At 36.9% G+C, this 26,362-nt stretch overlaps 1 protein-coding gene and 1 pseudogene across 4 annotated transcripts in view; both read left to right on the top strand.

The window, feature by feature from the left end:
* The window catches only part of UMAD1 (UBAP1-MVB12-associated (UMA) domain containing 1), a 240,760-nt gene that overhangs the window by 97,891 nt on the left and 116,507 nt on the right, over positions 1 to 26,362 (top strand). The gene's annotated exons all lie outside the window — the stretch shown is intronic.
* On the top strand, positions 1,291 to 4,909 carry LOC309631664 (protein transport protein Sec61 subunit alpha pseudogene; annotated as a pseudogene). Its single transcript has one exon. The product of its transcript is annotated as a protein transport protein Sec61 subunit alpha pseudogene (transcript).

Raw genomic sequence — 26,362 nt, 5'->3', positions numbered from 1 at the left:
TTCTCTGCATCTATTGAGATGATCATATGGTTTTTGTCCTTCAGTTTGTTAATATGGTGTATCACATTGTTTGATTTGCGTATATTGAAGAATCCTTGCATTCTTGGGATAAACCCCACTTGATAATGGTGTATGATCCTTTTAATGTGTTGTTGTATTCTGTTTGCTATTATTTTGTTGAGGATTTTTGCATCTATGTTCATCAGTGATATTGGCCTGTAGCTTTCTTTCTTTGTGACATCTTTGTCTGGTTTTGGTATCAGGGTGATGGTGGCCTCGTAGAATGAGTTTGGGAGTGTTCCTCCCTCTGCAATATTTTGGAAGAGTTTGAGAAGGATAGGTGATAGCTCTTCTCTAAATGGTTGATAGAATTCGCCTGTGAAGCGAATGGTCCTGGGCTTTTGTTTGTTGGAAGATATTTAATCACAGCTTCAATTTCAGTGCTTGTGATTGGTGTCCTCGTATTTCCTATTTCTTCCTGGTTCAGTCTCAGAAGGTTGTGCATTTCTAAGAATTTGTCCATTTCTTCCAGGTTGTCCATTTCATTGGCATATAGTTGCTTGTAGTAATCTCTCATGATTCTTTGTATTTCTGCAGTGTCAGTTGTTACTTCTCCTTTTTCACTTCTAATTCTATTGATTTGAGTATCCTCCCTTTTTTTCTTGGTAAGTCTGGCTAATGGTTTATCAATTTTGTTTATCTTCTCAAAGAACCAGCTTTTAATTTTATTGATCTTTGCTATCATTTCCTTCATTTCTTTCTTTGCCTCCATTCTTTTTCCGAGGTCCTGGATCTTCTTCACTAACATTATTCTGAATTGTTTTTCTGGAAGGTTGCCTATCTCCACTTCATTTAGTTGTTCTTCTGGGGATTTATCTTGTTCCTTCATCTGGTACATAGCCCTCTGCCTTTTCATCTTGTCTGTCTTTCTGTGAATGGGGTTTTTGTTCCACAGGCTGCAGGATTGTAGTTCTTCTTGCTTCTGCTGTCTGCCCTCTGGTTGATGAGGCTATCTAAGAGGGTTGTGCAAGTTTCCTGATGGGAGGGACTGGTGGTGAGTAGAGCTGGCTGTTGCTCTGGTGGGCAGAGCTGAGTAAAACTTCAATCCACTTGTCTGGTGATTGGTGGGGCTGGGTTCCCTCCCTGGTGGTTGTTTGGCCTGAGGTGACCCAACACTGGAGCCTACCCGGGCTCTTTGGTGGGGCTAATGGCTGACTCTGGGAGGGCCCACGCCAAGGACTACTTTCCAGAACTTCTGCTGCCAGTGTCCTTGTCCCCACGGTGAGCCACAGCCACTCCCTGCCTCTGCAGGAGACCCTCCAACACTAGCAGATAGGTCTAGTTCAGTCTCCTGTGGGGTCACTGCTCCTTCCCCTGGGTCCTGATGCGCACACTACTTTGTGTGTGCCCTCCAAGAGTGGAGTCTCTGTTTCCCGCAGTCCTGTCAAAGTCCTGCAATCAAATCCCGCTAACCTTCAAAGTCTGATTGTGTAGGAATTCCTCCTCCCGTTGCCGGACCCCCAGGTTGGGAAGCCTGGGGCTCAGAACCTTCACTGCAGTGGGTGGACTTCTGTGGTATAAGTGCTCTCCAGTTTGTGAGTCACCCACCCAGCAGTTATGGGATTTGATTTTATTGTGATTGTACCTCTCCTACCGTCTCATTGTGGCTTCTCCTTTGTCTTTGGATGTGGGGTATCTTTTTTGGTGAGTTCCAGTATCTTCCTGTCGATGATTGTTCAGCAGTTATTTGTGATTCCGGTGCTCTTGCAAGAGGGAGTGAGAGCACATCCTTCTACTCTGCCACCTTGAACCAGTCTCCTGAACTCTTTACCCTTTAATCATATGTTTTCATGTCTGGAAAGCAACTTACAATGGTTGCTTTCAGGAGTGGCATGTTGGTGGAGAAGGAGACTTTTTACTAATTGATTAATTCAGCAGATATTTATAAAGCATCCATTATGTGCAGACACTATGTAAAGTGTTGGCTATGCAGAGGTGACCAAGATGGACATGGTCCCTGTCTTCGTGAATTTTACAACCTAGTGGAAGAGCCAGGCATTTAATATGCACATATGCATACACACACACACACACATATGTATTTACTTACAAATTGTAATGAGTGATATGAAAGAAAAGGATGCTATGAGAGAGAATTCACAAGGGGGAACTAATTTAGGGTAGGGGGTGGTTCAGGAAGTGATATTTGTGCTGAAACTTGAACGATGAATCAGAGTTAGCTGGGCAAGAAGTGGAGGAAAGCGTTCCAGGTAGAGGAACCAGCATGTGCAAAAGCCCTGAGGCAGAAAGGATTTTGGCTTACTGGAAGAACTGAAAGAAGACCAATATCACTGAAGTACAGAGAGGAGCAAAGAACTGGGATGAAATTGGATAGGAACAGGCAGGTCAGAATATACAAGGCTTGGCAGTTCGAATTTTGTTCTGAAGTGCAAGGGGAATTTATTGAAAGAGTTTTAATAGAGGAATGATAGTATCTGTTTTTTGTTTGTTTGTTTTAATTTAACGACCTCACTAGTCTTTAAATTAAAGAGGAGAATCTGTAGGATATGGCCTAGAGCAATAATAAATAGTCCAGGTGAGAGGTAGTGGTCACTTGGACTAGAGTAGTGACAGTAGAAATGGAGAGAAGTGAGCACATTTAGAATGTATTTGGGGATATGGTGATGGATTATATATGGGGACAAGGAGGTTCCCTAGAATTAAGTAAGTGTCCGATGGCATGAGCCATAGGGTGGAGGATATAAGAGTCTAGAGAAGGAACAGGTTTTGGGGAACATCAAGAGTTCAGTTTTTAGACAAAGTAACTTTTATGTAGTAATGGAGGTTTTCAGTAGAGGTTTGGGCTTACAGTATAAATCTGGGGATTATCAGGGTGCAGATGGTATTCACATCTTTGTGAATGAATGTGATCACCTAGGGGGGGAATGTTGAGAAAGAGAGCCCAGGACCTGCCCCTAGGGAGCTCTGAAACCTAGAACTTGAGTAGAATAGGAGACGTTCATAGACGGACTGAGAAAGAACAGCCAGAGAGTCAAGAGGAAAATACTGAGGAGAATGGGTGTTGGGAAAGCTAAGAGAAAAGTGTTTCAGTAAGAATTAGACCCATTCTTGTGTAGTTGGAGTAAGCTTATATTACCTTTATAATTATATATGTATGTACATATATATTTTTTTCCCTAAAAAATGCCTTTTTAATGTATTGGTGGGGCTGGCCAGAGCGTGTCGGGAGCGGGCGCCGAGGCCCAAGCCGCGGGACCCTAGTGAAGGCCGTGCCGAGGTCGCTGGGCCCCGCCGGGCAGCCCTAGCTGCCGCCATGGGCATCAGATTTTTAGAAGTTATCAAACCTTTCTGTGCAGTTCTACCAGAAATTCAGAAACCTGAAAGGAAAATCCAGTTTAGAGAGAAGGTACTATGGACTGCTATAACTCTTCATCTTCTTAGTATGTTGTCAGATACCACTATTTGGAATCATGTCATCAGATTCTGCAGATCCTTTCTACTGGATGAGAGTTATTCTTGCATTCAACAGAGGAACTTTAATGGAATTGGGTATATCCCCAATTGTAACATCTGGTTTGATTATGCAGTTGTTAGCTGAAGCCAAAATCATTGAAGTTGGAGATATACCCAAAGACAGAGCCCTATTCATTGGAGCCCCAAAACTATCTGGTATGATCATTACCATTGGGCAAGGCATTGTGTATGTCATGACGGACGTGTATGGGGATCTCGCTGAAATGGGTGCTGGAATCTGTCTCCTTATCATCATTCAGTTTGTTGCTGGTTTGATTGTGCTGCTGTTAGATGAGCTGCTACAGAAGGGTTACGGCTTGGGGTCTGGGATTTCCCTCTTTATTGCCACCATCTTCTGTGAAACCATTGTCTGGAAGGCCTTTAGTCCCACTACCATTAACAGTGGCAGAGGTACTGAGTTTGAGGGTGCAGTCATAGCTGTCTTTCATTTACTGGCCACCAGGACAGACAAAGGTCGAGCTCTAAGGGAGGCTTTCTATCGTCAGAATTTACCCAATCTCATGAACCTCGTGGCTACAGTTTTTGTGTTTGCTGTTATATATTTTCAGGGATTTCGTGTGGATCTTCCCATTAAGTCGGCCCAGTACCGAGGGCAGTACAGCAGCTACCCCAAGCTCTTCTACACCTCCAACATCCCCATCATCCTGCAGTCGGCCCTGGTGTCCAACCTGTATGTTATTTCCCAGATGCTGTCAGTTCGATTTTTAGTAAATTTACCAGGCAACTTTTTAGTAAATTTACCAGGACAGTGGGCTGATGTCAGTTGGGGAGGACCTGCTTGTTCTTACCCAGTGGGGGGCCTTTGTTACTACCGTTCTCCTTCTGAGTCCATGGGCGCCATATTTGAGGATCCTGTCCATGTGGTTGTTTATAGCATCTTCATGTTGGAATCATGTGCATTCTTTTCTAAGATGTGGATAGAGGTGTCTGGTTCCTCAGCCAACGATGTAGCTAAACAGCTTAAAGAACAGCAAATGGTAATGAGGGGCCACAGGGATACCTCTGTGGTTCATGAGCTTAATAGGTACATCCCCACGGCGGCTGCGTTTGGGGGCTTGTGCATCGGCACCCTGTCAGTGTTGGCTGACTTCCGTCGGGGCCATCGGCTCAGGCACTGGAATTCTGCTTGCAGTCATTATTATTTATCAGTATTTTGAAATATTTGTTAAAGAACAGGCTGAAGTTGGCGGGATGGTGCTTTGTTTTTCTAAATGTTCCAGTATTTCTTTTTGTGTGTGTGAAAGGGAAAATATTTTGACACATTGTTTTTGTCAGATAATGCTGGCTCCTCTTTTCTTCTCTCACAGTTTGTTTTCAAGTGCTGACCGTCTCATTCCTGAAATGGGCACGGAGCTAAGCCTGTGTGCAGCATTAGTACCAGCTGCCTTAACACTGAACTTTACATTATTCATTAAAAACCCTACATGCAGTGTTGCCTGTGATGCTGGAAACCAATGTACCCGCCTTGCCATGTTCAGTTGTGACGGTGAGATGGCGACGTGGATCAGTTTTGCACACAACATTCAAGACACTCAATATTCCCCCCACTTGTTTAAAAATAAATGTAATTCAGATTGCCAAAAAAAAAAAGTATTGGTATCCAAAAAACAAACCTCACTGTAACTTAAAAAGTAAATTAACCAATGAGATGACCTTGGATGAGCTCTCTTTTGGAGTAATTTTTTTAAATGTACACCTATAAAAGACATGTTCAAGTACATGTACAAGATACAGAGTGGGAAATATACAACATGCAGAATCCAAGTAGAAATTGTTTTTATAAAATTAGCATCCTGTTTTCCATGTATTATTACATGCCTCTGCTGGTTGGATTAATGGGACTTTAAGAAATACAAATGTTAAGGTTGAGTTTAATTTAATTTTGATTTCTTGTTTGTTCTGATGTGTCAAACTTGGAAAAGTAGGGATTTCTCTGCCTAAGTATGATTTCCCCTTCCTAGCTGGGTAATATAGCTTAACCAGTCAGACTTCAGGAATATGCCTGGGATTCCCCGAGCCTTTTTACAGTTGCAACAGCTGATGCTACTGAATTATTTTAGCAAATGATAGAATGTTTACTCGTAGAAGAAAGAATGGTGTAATGGAAAGAGCGTGGACTTGGATTCAATCCTAGTTCGAATTCTTACTCCTGCACATTTGCACAGCCTACTTAATCTCTTCATCCTTAGCTTTCTCATGTATGAAGTGGCTATACATAATGAATACCTACTGCACAAAATTTTTGTGAGGGTTAAATGAAATTAAGTATGTAAAATGCTTAAGAAAATGTCTTTCACAAAGTGTGCACTTAATAAATGTATTGGGGTTTTTTTTTTTTTATGTTTATAAAAAATATAGTTTCTGGAGTCTCCTGGCCCTTGCATCCAATGTGCATCAGTCATTATTTTTCTCATCTAAAAAGATTAACATTTATTTTTCATCATAGAAAATGAGATTTTCACCATATATATTATTTATGTTTATAAATATAAAAAAATTTAAAAATCAAGGCATAATTCATGTAAGTATTGTTACTCTGTTTCTCAGGATGCCTTTTCTAAGTGACAACTGCTTAGAAGGATTAATTCTTTTAATTAATGAGCCTAACATTTAGAACCAAAATTTTTAGGTAAAGTGATTTTCAGGATTGTCAAGTGAAAAGAATGTAAGTATGAGTAATCACAGATTTGAAATTCTGTATTCATTTATCTGAAATAAGCTTGATTGACGACAGAGTTACTATTGTTTGATGCTTTAATTTTTTCATCTCCGATATTGATGTTTTATTTCATATAAAACGGCACTATGGTAGAACATTTGCTCTTCTTTCTGTGGTAATAGACTTGCTTTAAACTAAACCCATCAAAGTGCTATACATTCAAATGCAATCATGTTAAAGTAATAATTCTCAGTGTATTTGAAAAGACTTGCAGAGAAATATTTATTGTAAAGCACATGGCTTTTACAGTGCGTGCACTAGGCTGTTTTTGCTTGGTCTGTATGTATGTCTGTGTATCTGCATTCCTGTTGAAATCTGAAAGAGGTGCTGTATATTTAAGTATTCAGTTTAGTCACATCAATGTGCATTTCCGTTTAAGTATCTGTAGAATTGGATTAGACGCAACACAATAAGATTTGGCTGGTGAGTCAAAATGAAATGTATATAAATTCACTTTCTTACAAATAAGTTGCTCTAAAATCAAAGTAAGAGAATAAATGTAGTGTGAAATGTTACGCAAAATCCAGGCACAGCATAATTAGCAAAGGTTAGTAGAAATGCTATTTGTTAAAACCTGAAGTGTAACAGTCAGTTTCCTCACAACAGGAAATAGCAAAGCAGTTAACAAACATCATCTGTCAAAAACAGTGTTAAGGCAGGTTAAGAACCACAAATATACGAAGTTTATAAGTTGTAAAACTGAAAAGGGAATGCATTTGATTTTAATATCTTTTACAAATTTTTTAAATGTTATACCGATTGATTTATTTCAATAAAATTTCCAAAATCATGTTAATACTTCCTTTATCTATGGGCTGATAAAATATTTTAGATGTGGGATTTTCCTACTTTGAACAAAGTGATTCTACTGAAGGAAGAATCTACTCATAATTAAAACTGGGGAAAGTAAGTTATTTTTTTCCATTCTTCACTTTCTTAAAATTATTGTGGTAAAATATATATAACATAAAATTTTCCATTTTAACCATTTTAAATGTACAATTTAGTGGTATTAATTACATTTACAATGTCATGAAACCATCACCACTGTCTATTTCCAAAACTCTTTCATCACCCTAAACAGAAACTATATTTTTTAATAAAATCTTTATTGAGATATAATTCATATACTATAACATTAACTTACTTAAAGTGTACAATTCAATGGCTTTTAACATATTCACAGAGTTGAGCACTCGTTGTGCTAGTTTTACAGGCAACTCTAGAACCTTTTCATCACTTCAGAAAGAAACTCTGTACCCAGTAGCAGTTACTTTTCATTTTCCCCAAACTTTCTGCCTCTATAGATTTCCATTTTCTGGACATTTCACCTAGTGAAATCATACAGTATATTTGATCTTTTCTGACTGGCTTATTTTACTTCTTTTGTGGCTGGGTCCTTTACTTCTTTTACTTTTCAAGGTTCATCCATGTTGGAACATGTATTATTATTCCATTCTTTTTTATTGCCGAATAATATTCCATTGTATGGCTATACTACATTTTGTTTATTCATTCATCAGTTAATAGACATTCAGATTATATCTACTTTTTGGCTAATATTAATAATGCTGTGAATATTTGTGTACAGGTTTTTGAGTATATATGTTTTCATTTCTCTTGTGTATATACCAAGGAGTGCAATTGCTGGGTCTTATGGTAACTCTATGTTTAATCATTTGAAAAACTCCAGACTGTTTTGCAAAGGGACTGGCCCATTTTACAGTCCTAAGTGCAGTGTGTGCAAGTTCCAATTTCTCAGTATCCTGGCCAATACTAATTGTTACTGTCTGTCTGTCTGTTTTTTCTTGTTTAATTAATTTTTATTGGAGTATACTTGCTTTACAGTGTTGTGTTAGTTTCTGCTGTACAGCAAAGTGAATCAGCTATACATATACATATATCCCCTCTTTTTTGGATTTCCTTCCCGTTTAGGTCACCACAGAGCATCGAGTAGAGTTCCCTGTGCTATACAGTAGGTTCTCATTACTTATCTATTTTATACATAATAGAGTATATATGTCAATCCCAATCTCCCAATTCATCCCGTCCCCCCTTCTCCCCCTGTTATCCATACGTCCGTTCTGTATGTCTGTGTCTCTATTTCTGCTTTGCAAATAAGTTCATCTGTATCATTTTTCTAGATTCCACATATAAGCAATGTTATACGATATTTGTTTTTCTCTTTCTGACTTACTTCACTCTGTATGACAGCCTCTAGGTCCATCCGCATCTCTACAAATGACCCAATTTCATTCCTTTTTATGGCTGAGTAATATTCTATTGTATATATGTACCACATCTTCTTTATGCATTCTTCTGTTGACGGACATTTAGGTTGCTTCCATGCCCTGGCTATTGTAAATAGTGCTGCAGTGAACATTGGGGTGCATGTATCTTTTTGAATTATGGTATTCTCCAGGTATATGCCCAGGAGTGGAATTGCTGGATGATATGGTAGTTTTGTTTTTAGTTTTTTAAGGAGCCTCCATACTGTTCTCCATAGTGGCTGTATCAATTTACATTCCCACCAACAGTTGTAGGAAGGTTCCCTTTTCTCCACACCCTCTCCAGCATTTATTGTTCATAGATTTTCTGATGGTGACCGTTCTGACTGGTGTGAGGTGATACCTCATTGTAGTTTTGTTTTGCATTTCTCTAATAATTAGTGATGTTGAGCATCTTTTCATGTGTTTGTTGGCCCTCTGTATGTCTTCTTTGGAGAAATGTTTATTTAGGTCTTCTGCCCATTTTTTGATTGGCTTGTTTGTTTCTTTTTTGATACTAAGCTGCATGAGCTGCTTGTATATTTTGGAGATTAATCCCTTGTCAGTTGCTTCGTTTGCAAATATTTTCTCCCATTCTGAGGGTTGTCTTTTCATCTTGTTTATTGTTTCCTTTGCTGTGTAAAAGCTTTTAAGTTTAATTAGATCCCGTTTGTTTATTTTTGTTTTTATTTTCATTACTCTAGGAGGTGGGTCAAAAAAGATCTTGCCTGTCTGTCTTTTTGCTTGTAGTCATCCTAGTGGATATGATGTAGTATCTTATTATGGCTTTGATTTGCATTTACCTGATGGCTAATGACGTTGAACATTTTTTCATGTGCTTTTTGGCCATTTGTATATTTTCATTGGACCAATGATTATTCAGATTTTTTCCTTATTTTTAACTTGGCTATTTATGTTTTTATTATTGAGTTATGAGAGTTCTTTATATATTCTAGATACAAGTCTATCAGATATATGATTTGCAATTATTTTTTCCCATTCTGTAGGTTGTCTCATAAATCTTCCTTTTTGAGATTCTACTGCTTCTTCTTTCTGATTTCTAATTACATTGTGACGTTACTTTGAGAAATTCTGTTCTCCTTATGGGATGTACATATCAGTGACAAACTGAGAAAGGTTATACTTTTATTACTCTGTGCCAAGAAAGTTCATTTTCTAATCCTGCACTCTGTGCTGTAGCATTCAGGAAGCATTTATTTTGGTCCCTGCTTATGTGCTGTACACTGGAACCAACCTCTGGGGGTATAAGGTGGAACTCATTCTTGGTAAGCCTACAGTCTAGTGGACAGGTCAGAAAAAGTTATGTTGTCAGGAAAAGCGCTGTATCTTTACAAAGCAAGGAGAGTTTATTTTATTAGATTTATGATATAAACTTACAAGTAGTGGAAGGAGACTTGAACATCACTGAGTCTGTTTTACTTAATGATGTGTAAAACTAGTCTAGTGCAGTGATTTCCAACAAACGGTCTGTTTCCCCACATTTTCCACTGCCCCTCATCAGAGCTCCTGCTCAGTCTCTCTGAGCCCTGGAAGCTGATCATTCTGGCACATTATTTTTGTCATTGCCCAGGCTGTTATTCTCTCCTCTTACTCAAGTCTTATCTAGAATCCAAGGCCTACCTTAAGGCCCCTCATGACTGGTGCGTTTATGATAACTGATCATCTTTTCTTTCTCTGATTAGTATAGTACTTTTGAACTTTAATTGTGTCTTAACTAATAGTCTCATGTTTGAGTGCTTGGTTGCCCTCATAGCGTAATTGTACCACAGAGTTCAGACCATTTATTTCTTTGGGACACTACTCATGGAACCGAATGGAAGAAACATGATAAAAGCAAGAGTTTCTGTTCTAACTTGGTAAAATCATTTGGAAAAGTGATGGAGGGAAACATTCTCTGGGCAAAATCAGATAGCAATGAGTTAGCATATGCATTAGTTGACATAGTTAATTAAACAAGCTGTTATGTTGAGTTGAAGGCAAGGAAAATATACAGTCAGTTATATTTGAGGCTATTTAGCATGTTTCTTTTTTCTACCCCCAGATTTTTCATGGGATATGCAGTTTTAGTAGGTTAACTTGGAGCTCTCATATGTTTAAAGTTTTCCATTTCACACATGTTGTCTAAATATGTGCACATAGTTTTTGCTTTTGCTACCAGCCTAATAAAAGCCTCTTGTGAATGCTTATCACCTTGTAAAGTAGTTACCAGAGCTACAGTAAAATTTGCCTGCAAGTGAAAAGGCTTTGACTTCCCTAGAGGGAGAATAAAAAACATATGAGACAAATAGCAGCAACTGAAATTATCTGGTGTAGAAAGTGGCAGAATGCCAACCAAATGCTCTGTCCCTAAAATGTTTTAAATTTTTATCTCAGCTCACTAAAAAGACCACCTTGTTTAAAGAACTTCAAACACAAACTTGGAAATGTCTCATTATTTTGGTACAATTTACACAAACAGTCCCCTTTTTTTATTGCTATCTTCAGGGATTAAGGTCCTGTAGATTTAAAAGAATTTTTTTAAGATGTTTATATCCCTTCTTAAAAATGGAGTGTTTGTATATGTGTGTTGTGTGTGTGTAAATTGTTACTGAAAGTTATTGCCATGTTTTTGATACTTCATATATCTAATTAGAAATGGTGTTGATTGTTCAATAGGCAAAGTGGGCTTCAAGTGCATGGTGAGAAATAGTAATGAGATACCTTCACTAGCCCGTAGGCCATGAGGACTCTTTTCCTAAATAATAGAGATGCAAGGGGTTGATAAATCCTACTATTGTTTTGGAGTTGCCTTGGGAGGATATTATGTAGTGGTGTTTTGATGTCTGTTCTAGGGCAGAGGACAACTCTAGCCTTGCTTTGCTCAGAAGTATTGATATTTTTTTTGAAGTTATCATTTAGAAAAGTCACTCACCCTTTTTCCTTTATAACTCTTTATTTGATCCTTTCAGAAATCCCTAGAACAAGGCAGAGCAAATGCTTTTATCCTGGTTTATGAATGAGGAAAACTGAGGCTCAAAAATATACAGTGACTTGGAAAGGTCACCAGGTAGTAGATCATGGGTTTTCTTCCACGGCTCTACAGTGTTACTCAGAAAGCTTCAAATCTTGGGTTATTGTGATACTTAGCAATTATGAAATATATTTTTGCTCAGAAATAAAAAAATTCTTTTAACCAATTGAAACTGCCAGAAAGGCTGCCAGGGTAGTAACTCAAAACAGAGTGGAGACGGAAGGTTTTGGTCCTTTCATGTGAAGCGCTGAGCCCACTAGGTCAAGGTTTTGAGAAATGGGAAATCTTCATTGTTGCTTCCTGAGTTTCTCTCTGAAACTGTTTCTCTCTATAACTAAAAATTCGGCTGCCATTATTTTCAGTTTAACAGGTAATTTTCCTTGAAGGAAAAGGAAAGTTTGCTGTGCTCTTGGAAGAAAGTACAGAAATTAAATCTGAATCATTAAATTACTAGAGAATATGCTGTTTCTGGGCCCAAAAATAGGAAAACAAAGTATAATCATCTAATAAGGCATTATATGTTTTATTGTATGCATTATGTTTTATTTTATATATAAAATTAAATATTTTATTTATGTTTTATTATATACCTGTTTATGTCATAAGGTGAAACCAAATTCTGTTCCTTGGATTAGAACATAATATAAATTCAGTACCTATTTATAAAATACAGATTTATAGAAATATTATGGAACTAATGATGACATTTTGATATTGCTGCTGCTACAGAACTAGATGACCAATCCCAGAATTGCAATATGAATTAATCACTCAATCTCGTTAGAGCTGCTATAAATTTTTTTAAAGGGAGCAGGTGAGATAGGACTTATCTTTGCCTTGGATTTATATTTATAGCAAAGTAATCAGCATTGTGCTGTGGCGGTATATTAATAATACAGTCATAATGCTGATGCACCTATTTACCAAAGTTTGTGAAATATATTTTACCTTTTCATAGCTGTTCAAATGCTATATATCATGTTGCTCTTCTGAAAATAGTAGTACATTTTAATATATGTTTAAGTTTTTAAAATTATTTTTTAAATTAAAAATTTAGGGAGAAGAATTATAATATTTATTAGTTCAATAATACTTTGGGATTTAGCTCTGTCAGCCTAGAACCAGGCATGGTCATCAATGAATCTAACACCCAACTTCCTACACTCCAAATACCCCTTTGCATCCCATTTTATCGCTGTGCTAGAGACGTCCCATCATACAAGATTTTCCTCCATCCTTGGCTCCTCTTAAATCAGTGTGATTACATTAATTTCTATATTTGCTTTTTTCTGTTTTGTTTTTCAAAAATTTCCCTTGCTAGCGCTTCTGAAAGTTCTAGCCTATAGCCTTTCCATTCTTGGTGTTGGTATTTTATAATGGATTTGAAGAAAAATTGCGTGGAATTCCAAGGAAAATATCTATCAGTTACTTTTTTTTTTAAGTTAAAATGAATGCTGTAACAATTCCACAATAAATACAGTGAGATTTAATGTGTTAAATGAATTTAAATTGTTTTGACATTTTTTTTTCTTGAAGGACTCTTTTCTGGGTTTTTATAATCTCACTTAAGTAAGAATATAAGGTGGTTTAATTACTTTCCAGCAACACACACTCTAACAGCCAACATTCCAGGTTAAAGCTATGTGTCTTCTTTGGGTTTGAACTGTTTCCATTTAATCCAAGGGAAAATATTTGAGGGACATTAGTTGATGCATTTTCCAGAAATGGGAGTCGGTAAGTATTTTTTTCATAGCTTATAGAATATTTAGCAATTCGAGCCTTTAATATTTAATTTTATAACATTCTCAGTACTGGCAGCAAAGGTTTCCTCCAGAAATAGTGAGAAATTATGTGAATTCCCTTCTTGGTATGTTTAGGAGGGCAAGTCATAAATCTTTAGCCTCATATTTTTCTAAAATAAAACCAGGCATATATCTGCTCTGATCTAATATGCAGATGTAATGAAAATATTCACAGAGTAGTATATGTTAAGATTTTGAAAGTTCTCACAAAAGGTGGCATAAACTGAAACTGTTATTATGCAGAAATCTAAGCTGTAATTATTCTTTTCTGTGATAGTTTATCTAAGTTCTGTAAAAACTTTAATAACGTTAAGTACTAATGAAAGGACCTTGTGTGTCACATTTGCATTCATAAATATCCATGAAGGATCTCTTTCACCAATGTTATTCAATCTTAGTCCAGGACAAGGTCAGACATTGATTATGTTTGACAGTTTTAACAAAAGTGAATAGGGAAGATAGATTTTCTTAATTATATTGCTAGAATGGTGAGGGGCAACCATCTTTAATATGTAGTATAATATAGAAAGAGGAATGTTAATGGAGTAGAATAATGGTCAGTTACAACAATAATAATAACTACTATTTAATGAGCATCTGCTAGATGCTGGGCCACATAATAGCTCTTTATGTGTGTTTTATATAATGGGATTTTAGCACATATCTTAAGAAGTTCAGACAGCGTTATACCCATTTGCCCAAATACGGAAAATGAAGTTCCAAGAAATTAAATGATGTGCCTAAAGCTTCCCAGCTAGAGTCCATTTCACATACATCAGACTCTACTAGCCCAAGCTGCTTGTCAATGTTTGATTACCTGTGATCAGAGATAGGTAAAGGATTGATAATGTACAGGTTGTTTATTTGGCTCAGAATTGTGTTTGTGCTTTTAAATTTGAATTAACTGTCTTTGGCAGTTTGGAGTTTACAACATGATGGGAGATAGTAAAACACTCAAATTAGTGTGAATATCTTGATTTTAGCTTCTCTGATCACTCCCATTTCATATTACACGTGATTCATATTTTTCTTATATTTAACAAACGTGTGCAGCCCGAGTGTGTATCAGGCGCTGCTCTCAGTATTTATGAACACGAATTCATTTACTGCTCACAGCATCTCTATGGGGTATTATTTTATCTCTGTTTTACAGATGAGATAACTGAGGCACAGAGAAGTTAAGTGACTTGCTCAAAACCACGGGTAGAAAGTGGCTGAGCTGGGATTTGAACCCAGTCAGTTTGGCTCTTAAGAGTTCGTGTTCTTAACTATGTGTATTTTTCAGATTTGACAGAATTCGGTGAAAGCCATAACTAAAACCTATTGCTGGACTTCCAAGAGTTAGAGGGTAAATGGAGATAATAAATAGTGTCAATAAAATATTTAAGAAGTAGTGACCCCCAGTAAGAGCTTGGGATTCTCTATGTTAAAAATAAAAGATGAATCGTAAAGAGAAACTGAAAACAGCTTTAATTGTGGAAGAAGCCAGTTTTGACTGCTACTTTATAGATTGTTCAATGTTGTGCAGGCTTCCTTTTGTGTACACAGCTGAGCAGTGTGACTATAATGTCCTCATTACCGTTTCCTATGTTGTACCACTAGTTACATTACTTCCACTAATGAAGTATGGAGCTCTGTGATGACTATTGCCCGTCCCAACTATATGTGTCGTGGCTTTAGCCCTTATAAATGAGTTTTTTTTAATGGATCTATGGGGCAAATGAGACTTTCAGAGTTTTTACATTAAGATAGGGCTAACGTTTCCCGAGCTTTAGAGAGAGAGAGGCTGGATGCATCAATCAAAACAATGGATTGCTGAAACTGAAACTGAAGAAGTTTCTGAAAAACAGTCAGAAATTTTTGGTTAAGATTTCAACTTATATGGACTTCAACTTTGGCAAAAACTGAGATGAAGCAATTTTAGCTGTGCCAAGTAGGAAGGAAGGTTAGAGTTTGCTCTAAGACCTCCTGGAAGTGTACTTCAGCCTGAAATTGAATATTCACTGTGGAGGTGGAGGGACAGGTGGGGAGAAACGCCGAACTCCTTAAGCTAAGGACCTTTGGCTTAAACTGGGTCTTCTGACTCCTCTGTTTACCTGTAATCAGAGGCAAGTTTACCAGAAGCTGATTGACTGGGATTTAGGTTTCAGGGCCCCTTCCTTGCACAGGCCCCCCTCCAAGGCCCTGGGAAGATCGCTAGCTGTGTATTCACAGGGCCATATGGTCTTGCAAAATTTGAAGAATTTTAAGATATTTAAAACACAATTAGTTAAGACTGCTGTCCCTTTTCTGCCCTGACCCTCCTTCCATCACATTTCTTCACATCTTAGATTGCTCTGGAGTGATCACAGGCATTTTTTTTGGATCTGGCTTAAAGGGAAGTTGAGCTGGGAATATACGACTTTAACTGCAGTTTAAAAGATGTTTCAGGAGTGTTTCAGTAAGACAACTGAGAAATTACAGATTCCCAATTTAAACATATATGAAGGGTTACTTCTTTTTTTTTTACCACTACCTTTATTTATTAAAGAACTGAGAAAGTTCAGATAATGGAACATAAAACTAAAGCAATAAAAATAAATGGTGAAATAAATAGAAACTATTCTGATGACCAAAAGTATATTGTAAAAAAAATTCAGATTATCCCCAAAGCAGTAATTCATTTGAGAAGAAGAAATTTCAAATAGAATAAATAGGCTTGATGATTGTTTGAAGATCTAGTTAACACAGAGGGATGAATGATATGAATATATCGGGAAAAGAGTTATGTTTCTTGCTGATTTGTCCACGATATGGAGAAAGTTAACAAAAAACTTCACAATATGTGTCTGCAATCAGCTTTATAGTTAATGAGTGCCTGCAATTTGAAGAATATTTGGGATTAGTTGCTACATAAGAAACTGAAACACCCTGATGTTTTGCAGCTCACATATGAAAGTAACTTTATAGAAGTTTTCCCAAATTTGACAATGATCCTAAAAATTGACTTGAGTTGTGAAGTTAAAGGAACCTTTCCTAGATATATATTTCTAAACAACTATGTTCCTATACCACAATTAGAAGAAACATTAAATTATTCTTTAATTTTATATGTGGAAAAGTATATTATAAAATTGTCATTTGTCAAAATGTGGATAGTCAAAAATTTTAGGGAAAAAAAGGTATTATAGAGGTTTGCCAGATGATTAATTAATAAAAATAGGATGATATTTTTCTGGGTTTTGTGATGTTTGTGCTATTTTCAAGTGTTTAAAATTTGTAAATTTTGGTCACTTCTAAATGCATTTTCACTTTCTTGTATAATTTTGTATTCATAATTTTGTATTCTTTTTCAGAAGGGCTTTAAAAATTGTATAAGCTTCAGATCCCTTACAACTTGCATCTGCCCCTGCCTTTTTAATTTGAAAAAAAAAATATATGCTTATTATGTGGCAGAAGGCATAAAGTTGAGAAGTAAAAGGCCCATCCCTTGCCCTCAGGTCTAAGCCCCAGAAACAGGTTTAACCTTTCCTATATGTTTTCTACAGTTGTTAGATCTGCTTTGTCCAGTAACGTAGACTCTAGCCACACGTGGCTATGGAGCCCTTGAAATGTGGCTAAGGTACTGAATTTTTAACTTCATTTAAATTTTGTTTAATTCCATTAAAATTTAATTTCAGTGAACTTAAGTTTGAAATGAATACCCAAAATATTTATTAGAAAACTTTTAAGTATGTTTAGAACAACTTGGGTATGAAAATACTTTGGCTTTAAATTTTGAGAAATCTGGTGCGTGTGTATGCTTGTTTCCACAAAGAGGATCATACTCTGCGTATACTGTTCTGCATCTTAGCTTATGACTTAACTATATGTTTTGCACATCTTTCCTTAGCAACTTACAGATTTATCTCATTCATTTATTAGCAGCATAATATTCTATTCTATTTGTACAACCTTTTTTCACACAGTTGCTGGAGTGATTTTTTTTTTTTTTTTAGTATAAGTGAGATTGTGTCATTCCTGTGTTCAAAACCCTCCACTGGCTTTAAATCTATCTCAAAATAAAATCCCATGTCTTTAGTCTGTGCCTTAAGGCCTAATTTGACCTGTTCCCTCACTGCTTTTCTGCTCACTTCCAGGTAGGATAAGCATCTATGCATCTGTAAAGTGGGGATTAAACACAGGTACTTGTTTCTTTTAAAAACCTCTGTCAGAAATATCACTAGTAAAGTGAAATCTCTCCACTTACAAAATTGAGTTTCTCACTTATCTGACCACCACCAGCTCCTTTTAAAGCAAAGAAGTCCTGTTTTCCTTCACCAGTAGTGCTCACTAAAGTAAAAGAAACCTTGTTAACCAAAGTAAAAAAATGTTGCAGGCTCCCTCTAATCAAGAGCACATTTAAAGGAGGAAATGGTGGGATGGCAGATAGCTGACGTACACTGTGTCTTCAGAATTTGGTGCTTCTTTATTGCTAGATTAAATTTCAGAATTTGGAGTCTAAATTTTCCCTTTCACATCTGGTGGCACTTTTTTTTAATCAGTGTGCAAAGAGGAGAAAAATCTGTCTGCCTCGTCTCATGCCTGTCACCACAGTCCAGCCTATGCCAGCCTTAAGGAAAAGCCTTTTGCATTGGCAAGGAAACTCCAAAGTGGTTTCCAAGCATATGAAAAGTGAAGGAAGAGTTTTGCGGAAAAATATAAGAATTTTTTTTAAACTGGAATGGTACAAAGTAAAAAAAACAATTTAATTAAACAGTGAAATGTGAAAACTTGCTGGCCCAGTGTGTACATAATGTTAGTGTTCCGGTGCTGCTAGTGTAAGGCAGACTCCTGTGATCTATTTAAAGCTTTACATTTAAGCATGTACATTTTTGGAGGATTTATGATTATTGACAGCTAAAGGGATCATAATGCATGGTATGGTGATAGTTGTAAACACATGGACTGGCACACATTTATCACTGATAAATGTGTTATGTGGACAAAATGAATAAACAAGGTTACCATGTTGCTTTCAGTAAGTAGTGTTTGTTAGAGCATTGTGCCCTGGGAGCATGGGGCTAGAGAAATCAGGGGTGAATTAAACAAAAAGAAAGGAATATGAAGTGATGGCAGAGAAGCAGTAAACTCTAAAAGTGAGGATACCCTGAAGTAGGACCCTAAAGGGCAAAGACGATTATTGAGAAACGAAAAGATAGCCTTTTGTGCCTGAGGCTAGGCAAGTGATGACCCCAGTTTGGCATTGTCAAAACTTTTTAGAGTAAGGCTTGAATGAAAGCAGGAATGAGGACAGGTGGTGGATTGCCTTCTCAGAGAAGTTGAAAATTGAAGTGGACGTGTGTCTGAATTGAGTGTCACTTGAGACTGTTTATGAGGAAAGTGACAGAAAATCGGACTATTCCTGGCTTATAAATAAAAGGGGCATTAATTGGCTCTTCTACGCAGACAGTGCATGAGTCAGGCTGACTTTAGCCATGCCCTGATTCAGGTTCTAAAGAAGGCCCAGAATCTTTGGCTTTACACTACCCCCCCTGTGTGTAGACCTGGTCTTCAGACTAGCTGCCCCCCTCTCGTGGCAGGATGGCCACAGCAGCCCCAAGCCTGTTCTTTGATGTCTGTGTTGGTCACCATTGTCTCCACCCTGGGGGTTGCCTTTCCCACTCTTCAGGGTGTCTTTTAATGAACAAGTTTTTAATTTTAATGTTGAATTGATCAATCTTTTCCCCTTTCGGTTAGTACTTTATGGGTCTGTACAGGTTATCTTTGCCTACCTCAAGTTCAAGACAATATTCCCTTATGTTATCTTTTAGTCAGTACTGTTTTACCAATCATATATAGAGTAATAGTCTGCTCAGAATTTCTTTAAAGTTTCTGAATGATTCTACTCTGTGACCAGGGTTGAGGATCGCTGGCCTAGATGGTGCTGAGAGTCTTCCCGAGATTCCTGGATGTTGCCACAGCGTGGGGTGCCTGCTCACCCCAGAAGAGATGAGCAGTTTAGTAGAACACCTGTGTTGATCTATTTTGTGGCAAACTAATATGCATAAAAGCTTTTCATTTTAAATGAATAAGATTTTGCCTTTTTTTGAGAGATGAGTTACTATTTCTATTAAGAGGTGAGTGATGTGAATGTGTTAGTGGTTAGTAAATAGAGAAAAATCAATTATATGTTCAGGGTGTCGTCTTGGATTCTGAGATCTTGAGACACTTCAGCTTCAGGACTCCTTGAGCCTTTATTTTTGACATCGTTGCACATATAAGGTATCCAAGATGTGAGAAAATAAAATTATTCCAGATGTTGTACCTTTTTCTTTTTTAGAATGTTTCCATCTAATCCTCTCCCCCAAAGAAAAATTCCCCTTGGAATTGCTTCTGTTATTATTGGTATTCGTTTTTAAACCTTGACAACCATGTGGACATAGTACAGGTGGTTTTGTAAGAGAGTGAGCTATAAAGTTCTTTGTGCCCGCTGTAGAAGAGGAAATACTTAAAAATTACCAAAGCAAAGCTGCTTTAAAAGTAATTGAACATGTTTTGGAGCCAGATGTAAGTTAGGTAACTTTTTTTTTGAAGATGAGTTAACAGATATTTGGTAATTATAATTTTGGATAGACAGGCAGCAGTATACTGATTACATGTCAGACTCTGGCTAGAATCCTCCCTCCACCACTTGCTAGCTGTGTGGCCTTGGCAAGTCCTTTAACCTTTCTGAAATGAACATGATAGTCATTCCTACCTCATAGGGGTATTGTATGGATTAAATAGAGAATGCAGATAAGGCTCAAAGCTATCAATGCCTGGTACATAGTATGTGCTCACTAAATCGTGGTTATTCCCTTGGTTCTGCCTCCATCACCATTCCAGAGGCTGCAGCAGGATCTGTGTTGTGTTTGATCCTATCTCCTCATGGTCCCTCACAGTGGGGGGATTGGGGAGGCGCACTGTAAAGTCAACATGCAAAAGTTGAGGGAAGGATCTGGAGTGTGATTTATTTAAAATTTTCTAAAAATGTGTTTACTTAGTTGGATTTTTTTGTTTGTTTTTGTTATGTTATTTTGAGAACCAAAGACTTCTTTGCTTCCTTGCTCTCACATAGCCTATGCCAATGGTCTTGAACCCCTCATCATCTGCCTAGTCTTTATGTATCTGTTTATGCTGAATTTTGATAGTGCATATCTCAAAAGACAAAGTGTAAGAGATGTTTTTAATGCATCTTTTCTTATCTTGAAATTTTATTATATAATAATTAAGTTTCATGAAAGTTATGAAGTATAATATAATCATCCATGTGTCTAACACTAGCTTTAGAAATGAAACACTACAGATGGGTACCGCAGAAGCTGCCTGTGTACCCCTTCAGCCCCCATAGAAGTAGCCACTCATTCCCAAGTCATTTTCTTGTACTTTTACCACATATGGTATGTAATTCCAAACTATATATAGTATTGTTTTGCTTGTTTTAAAAGTTTATATAAGTACTGTTATTTTCTTTGTCTTCTGCTGCAATTTGCTTTTTCTAGTCAATGCTGCATTTGTCAGATTCATCTGTGTTGATATTTGTAGTTGGTATTTATCTGGCCCATTCATTTTAACTGCTGTATAGTATTTCTTTGCATGAAGATACCATAAGTTATTTACCCCTTCTCCTGGTAGCAGGCATTTATAGCCTCTCTCATAGACAATGCTGCCATCAACAGTTCTGTACATGTTTTGCTTCACAGAACTTTGTACCTTTAGTTTAGTTTTGTTTGTTTTTATACAGGAGAGGAATTTTTTTTTTTAGTCTAGTCACATTTTGTGGGCCTCAGTTTTTTCATTATAGTGGTAGTAAGATTGAACTACAGACAGTCCCTGACTTACGATTGTTCAACTTAACGATATTTCAACTTTACAGTGGCATAATATGCATTCCGTAGAAACTGTACTTTGAATATTGGATTTTGATCTTTTTCTGGTCTAGCAATATGCAGTATGATCACACAATCATGAGGGTAAACAACTGATACACTGACAACCATTCTGTACCCATATAACCATTCTGTTTTTCACTTTCAGTATAGTCTTCAATAAATTACATAAGATATTCCACAGTTTATTATCAAATAGGATTTGTGTTAAATAATTTTACCCAACTGTAGGCGAATATAAGTGTTCTGAGCACATTTAAGGTAGGCTGGGCTAAGCTATGATGTTTGGTAGGTTAGGTGTATTAAATGCATTTATGACTTATGATAGTTTCTACTTAACCCCATTGTAAGTCGAGGAAGATCTATCTCTCTTTTATATCTTTTCTAGTTCAAAATTGCATTTTTATATAGGTTATTTAACTAGGTATTGTGAATTACTGGATTTTGTTATTAGTATAATTTCACAGTCCTGTTAGTGTATCTCTTCAAGTCATTCTGTAGGATGTGGATTTTACTTTTGCAAGGGAAGGTTCCATTTTGAACATTTTTGAGGACAAAAATATATGCACTAACCATATGACCCAGCAATCCCGCTACTGGGCATATACCCAGAGAAAACCATAATTCAAAAAGACACATGCACCCCAATGTTCATTGCAGCACTATTTACAATAGCCAGGTCAGGCATGCAACCTAAATGTCCATTGACAGACGAATGGATAAAGAAGATGTGGTACATATATACAGTGGAATATTAGTCATAAAAAGGAATGAAATTGGGACATTTTAGAGACATGGATGGACCTAGAGACTGTCATACAGAGTGAAGTAAGTCAGAAAGAGAAAAACAAATATCGTATATTAACGCATATATGTGGAATCTAGAAAAATGGTACAGATGAACCGGTTTGCAAGGCAGAAATAGAGACACAGGTGTAGAGAGCAAACGTATGGACACCAAGGGGGGAAAGCGGGGGTGGGGTGGGGGGGTATGATGAATTGGGAGATTGGGATTGACATGTATGCACTGATGTGTATAAAATGGATGACTAATAAGAACCTGCTGTATAAAAAAATAATAAAATAAAATTAAAAAATATATATATGCAATATTAGAAATGTTCATTAAGTATAATGGCACAAGACACTAAATGTGTTTCCCCTTGATTTTGTTTCTCTTTCCTGGAATTTATAGTAACTACAAGTGCTACTAATTAGAATAAACACAATTATATATTGATACGTATGTGAAGTAGGCTGTCTACTTATGCTGGATCAGCTTCATCTGGCATCAGTCTGGACACAGAACTCTGTCCCTCTACTTTATTCTGCAAGAGGTCCAGTCACATTGAGCATTTTGTGTCTGTTCTCTTTAAATTTGATTGAAATCTATAGGGTCATAGCATTCTGTTGCTCCCTTTGCCTTTCTCTCTCTTTTGCTTCTTACATACTAAATGAAAACCTAATGTAAGAATGAGTAGGAAAAGTACTGTAATGAAGAAGAACGTAGTAGAGAATCTGAAGCGATGAGAGATTAAACCTGACTGAAAGACCTGGAAAGGATTCTTAGAAGAAGGGGAATTCAAGCTGGGCCTCAAAGGGTGAAGACCTTAAAGGTCTGTGACAAGGAGGAGGAATGGGGAGCCTCTGAACTAGGCCATCTCTTTGCCGATTACCAACACCAGAGCAGCCTCTAATATCACCACACAGAACAGAAGAAGCACTTAGCTCTGCCCAAATTTCTGGCCTACAAATATGTGAGGTGTAAAAAAAAATAGTCATTGTTTCAAGTCGTAAGTTTGGAGTAATTTGTTATGCACCAAGAGATAACAGAAATGCAAGCAAAGCCAAGGAGGGGAATGATTTTTTTTTTTTTTTTGATGCTTGCTGAAGACAATACTTAATCATCCAAAACCTCTCCCCACAAAATACAATACTTAGTGTAATTTAGAACTTCTAGCAGGAAGACTGAGTTTGGAGAGAATTCCAGGCAGAGGAAATGACCTGAACAAAGATAGCAAGGCAAGGAAGGACAGGATATATGTAAAGCAGGCAGTAATTAGATGTGACCGGGAGTAGGGTACCTCTTGGGGAGTAGGGTACCTCTTGGGGAGTAGGGTAAGACTAGACTAGAAAGGAAGGTTAGGACATGGTTACCAAGGGCCTTGAATGTGAGGTTGAAGAGACTGTATGACATAGAGCCCCTGAAGACATTTTGGAAAGGGAAGTACTAGTGGGACTCTTTAGGAAATCCTTTCCAATATTTCTGTAATGGACTCAAATGTGGAGAAATTAGGGGATCCATTTGGAAGCTATCGCAAGATGTTATGTGAGTCTGATTTGTGAAGACTGGAAAATAGATGGAAAACATTTTGGGCTGGGCCACCATTAACCCACTCAGTGCATTCTGGGAATTAAAAGAGTGGCCCTTCTTCAAGACCTTTTACTTCCAACTGTTAGAAAATTGTTGTAATATATTTATTTAGTTAGAATAAGACACTTGACTGACGTCTACTGGGCATTTGTTTTAAGTCTACACATCCACGATGTGAATGCTCCTCCCCCCAGATGTGACACTTTTGTGCAGTACACAACTTGTACAACTATGCCTGTGGCCGTAATCATGTGGGTATGAGTGATAGGACTTGGTAACTGATTGTATTATTTTTCAGAGGGAAAAGGAAGAAACTTCAAGTCTGGCTGACAGGGAAGTTGGTAGTAACATTAATAGAATTGGAACCTATTCTTAGCAAGTATGTTCACAAAACAGAATTATTCTAAACATGAATAATTTAAGACATTAATAATTTTGTTCATTGATCCCAGTAGTTTGCATTTACTCAATAAGAATTTTGTTATCTTCTAGAGTTTCAGCTTTCCAACCCTTTGTGACATCTGAGAATGTTGACCAATCCCTCTTCCCTTTTGGGTTCCATAAGCCCCTCTCTCCTATATCTTTTCCTTCTTCCCTGAGCGTTGCTTTTTCTCAATCTCCTTTGCAGGCCCCCTTTTCTCAGGTTTTCATTCTTGTGCCTTTGCATACAGTGGGTGCACAATAAGTATTTGCTGAATTGACTCACATTGCCTTTGAAAGATCAGATTCAGGTTGACCAGGAGACTGACTCATAGGCGCCAGGGACTAAGGGTGTGCCGGAATTCAGAAAGTAGAAACCTATCCTAAATACAGTTCCTTGTTTTAGGATCTGTTTTCTACACAATGGGTCACTCTTTATTGGGGAATTCCTGTACTGTTGATCTGTTCATCATTGTTTAGCAGTGGCATACCAGGAGAACAAATTATTTACACTGGCAGTGTCATAAGGGTGTGTCTAACTCAGAAAATACTTTCAAATAAAATAATGAAGCTTCCCCAGCTTTTAGCTTGGGAAGAATGAAAAGTTACTTTAAAAAAAAAATCTCAACTTATATTAAAGTACGTAAGAGTTAAATAAGACGACATTTACATACCTTCGTTTGCCATTACTTGCTAACGTTCTTACCACCACTGCCATCCCCTCCCACCACCCATTCACCTAGGTTTCTTTTGCTTTCATTTTTCATGGGGCTTGTGTATCAAGGCAAACCCAAGAACTTTGCTCTTCTGATACAACTTCACAAACATTTATTGTGTGGCTGCTTTGTGCAAAGTGCTATGGGAGACCTCATGAAAGATACAGAGGTTTCAGATTGCTTCTGCTCTGCAGGAGAGCCTGGCTTAATGGGAGAAGTAGACACATATGCAACTGCTCCAGGGCAGGTGATGACAAGGGTCATAATATAGTGCAGACAGAGCCAGGATTCCCTGTGTAAACATCACTCTAAGACTGAGCCACATACATGGACTTGCCATATTTCTTTTCTAAATTGCACGTTTGACTCTTAACCTTCCTGGGTTGGATTAGAATGTGTTTTCTTCGAAGATTCTTGAGTCAAAAATGCACTATGAAAAAAAAAATGCACTATGATAATTAAGATTTAACAGAATTTAACTAAAAATGCATTGAGTAACATTATTTTTGCCAGACTTTTTAAATGTGTTTAAGTCGGCACTGTCAAAAGAAACTAGAGAAAACTAGAGTGATACTAAGTAAACAAGGATATAAAACAGGAGTTTTATGTTTACATAAGCCCAGTATTTAGGAAATAAATATCCTGAAATTCCCTAGCCAAGTTATATTTTAAAATATGTTTTGAGCACGAGAAAAAAGTTATAAACAGCATAGTAGGAGAGAATAAATATAACTCTCATAAATATAATGAGGTAGTATTTAAAATATTGAATGGATCATTGCTATTTAATTAAGGTGCCTTTTATTTAATTAAAACCAATGACATTTTTATAGTTATTGGAGAACCAAAGACATTTGAATTTTTAAAATTTAAATGCATTTAAGATTTGAAATTTAAACAAAAAATGTTACTTTTGCTTCTTTTTAAATAATCATTGCCTCTCTATTAGCTCAATCTCAAAAAAATGAATGGGTGAAATTAAACCACATATACATAATGTACAAAAATAAATGATACTAAAACTCATTTTAACTTTTGTTTTAAGCTAGTTGTAAAATTAAGTGATATGATTTGTATAGTAAGTAAACAACTCAGGTTTACTGATTTAATAACATGATGATTTGCAACTTTTACTTAAATTCATTCTTCTTACTAAGATGAAATGCAGCTTCTTCATAGAGGCATATTACCTAGTTTTCCTTTGCATTTTCATTAAAAATATAAAATCAGAAATGAATAGCATGTCAACCAATTTTACAGATGATAGTAAATTGGGAAGCATCTCAAATAGTGAAGTAAGAGAACTATCACAAAGATACCTAAAAAGGTTTAGAACTATCACAGGAAATAGTAAGTGAGATTCAGCCTAAGAAAATGCAAGCTAATGCATGTAAGAGCAAATAATCTGAAATAGATATTCAATGGGAGAAAATGCTTAGTAATGCTGAAAGGCAGCCGAGGTGGTATCAGACAGCAAAGTAGGTATGAGGTTGCAATGGGATGTGGCAGGTACAAAGAGCTATTGCCATTTGGAGTCATCTTGCAAACTCATTACAATGAAGAAAGGAAGCAGAAAGCTCCTACAAACT

Source organism: Balaenoptera borealis (assembly GCF_965194805.1).
Source record: "Balaenoptera borealis genome assembly, chromosome: 7".
In the NCBI taxonomy this organism is placed as follows: domain Eukaryota; kingdom Metazoa; phylum Chordata; class Mammalia; order Artiodactyla; family Balaenopteridae; genus Balaenoptera; species Balaenoptera borealis.
The sequence above is the reverse complement of the archived record's forward strand: the minus strand, read 5'-3'. Positions and strand labels throughout refer to the sequence as shown.